The 1531-nt window shown below is 39.2% G+C and overlaps 1 non-coding gene across 1 annotated transcript; it reads right to left on the bottom strand.

Moving 5' to 3' along the window:
- Positions 1-433: 433 nt before the first annotated feature.
- LOC128295674 (small nucleolar RNA R71) lies at positions 434-540 on the bottom strand. The gene has a single exon (XR_008286234.1). It is a non-coding gene; the product is annotated as a small nucleolar RNA R71 (small nucleolar RNA).
- Between the last annotated feature and the right edge of the window lie 991 nt (positions 541-1531).

The following is a 1531-nucleotide window of genomic DNA, read 5'->3' as shown; positions in this document are numbered from 1 at the left end:
AAAATCAAGACCAAGGTAATGAAGTCGAATATGTACGAAATCCTATCCTCATTGATGATGATACGGATCGATGTATCAGACAATATGATGTGCCACTTTTCAATGAGTTAAATCTAGGAATTAGAAGGCCAGATATTGAGGCAACCCAATTTGAATTGAAACCAGTGATGTTTCAAATGCTACAAATGGTGGGCCAATTTTGTGGTATGCCCACGGAAGATCCACATCACACCTTCGATTGTTTATGGAGGTGAGTGACTCATTCAAGATAGCCGCTGTGACTAAAGACATACTGAGGTTGAAGTTGTTTCCGTACTCGTAGCGAGATCGAGCACGAGCATAGCTCAATTCATTGCCACCAAGTTCTATATCTACATGGTAAGAATTAGCAAAGAGATTTTTGGTTAAGTATTTCCCGCCTAGCAAAAATACTAAGTTGAGGAACGAGATCACAACTTTCCAACAAATGGATGATGAGTCTTTGTATGAGCCTTGGGAGCGATTCAAGGAGTTACTTCGTAAGTGTCCTCATCATGAGATTCCTCATTATATCCAGTTAGAGACATTCTATAATGGTCTCAATGCACATGCAAGATTGATGGTAGATGCTTCTGCGAATGGTGCAAATTTGTCTAAGTCTTATAATGAGGCTTATAAGATCATCAAAAGGATCGCGAGCAACAACTATCAATGGCCAACAAATCGAACAGCTTTAGGAAGACGTGTAGCTAGAGTTCATGAAGTTGATGCTCTCACTTCATTATCAGCTCAAGTATCATCTATTTCCTCTATGTTAAAGCAGTTTACCGTTAATGGTGCTAATAACTTTGCAGCTCAGCCACCAAGTCCATTTGAAGTAGTTTCCTGTGTGTATTGTAGGGAAGGTCATTCTTTCTAGAATTGCCCATGGAATCCCAAGTCAATATACTATGTGGGGAACCAACATCAAAATAGGAGTAGACAAGGACCCCAGTCCAACTTCTATAATCCTTCATGGCGTAATACCCCCAACTTTTCTTGGAGTAAATAAGGAAATAGACCAAATAACAACTTTATGCAGCATAGACCCAACCAATCTTAGGGGTTTAATCAGTAAGCTCCAAAACCACCTCAAGCTGAATCATTAAATAGTTTGGAGAACTTGTTGAAAACATACAGCGAAGAATGATGCTTTGATCCAGAGTCAAGCAGCAACACTAAAAAATTTAGAAAACCAAATAGGTCAGTTAGCTACATAGCTTCGTAATAGACCACAAGGAACCTTGCCAATCGATATTGAGAATCCAAGAAATTTGGGTAAAGAACATATCAGGGCATTGGCATTACGAAGTGGTAAAATTTTGGAACCCCGATTGATTGATATTGAGGACGAGCCTATTGAAAAGGGGGAAAGTTAACCAGCTGTTGAAGCCCCTACACCAAAAGAGTCAAAATCTAAAAAGACTGACAAGGTAAATCCTAACTTATTGAATTCAGATACTTTAACATCTTCTTTGGATGCAGATTTACCTACTCAGAAGAGTTGCCCTGT

The sequence above is a fragment of the Gossypium arboreum genome, chromosome 7 (assembly GCF_025698485.1).
Source record: "Gossypium arboreum isolate Shixiya-1 chromosome 7, ASM2569848v2, whole genome shotgun sequence".
NCBI lineage: Eukaryota > Viridiplantae > Streptophyta > Magnoliopsida > Malvales > Malvaceae > Gossypium > Gossypium arboreum.
The sequence above is the reverse complement of the archived record's forward strand: the minus strand, read 5'-3'. Positions and strand labels throughout refer to the sequence as shown.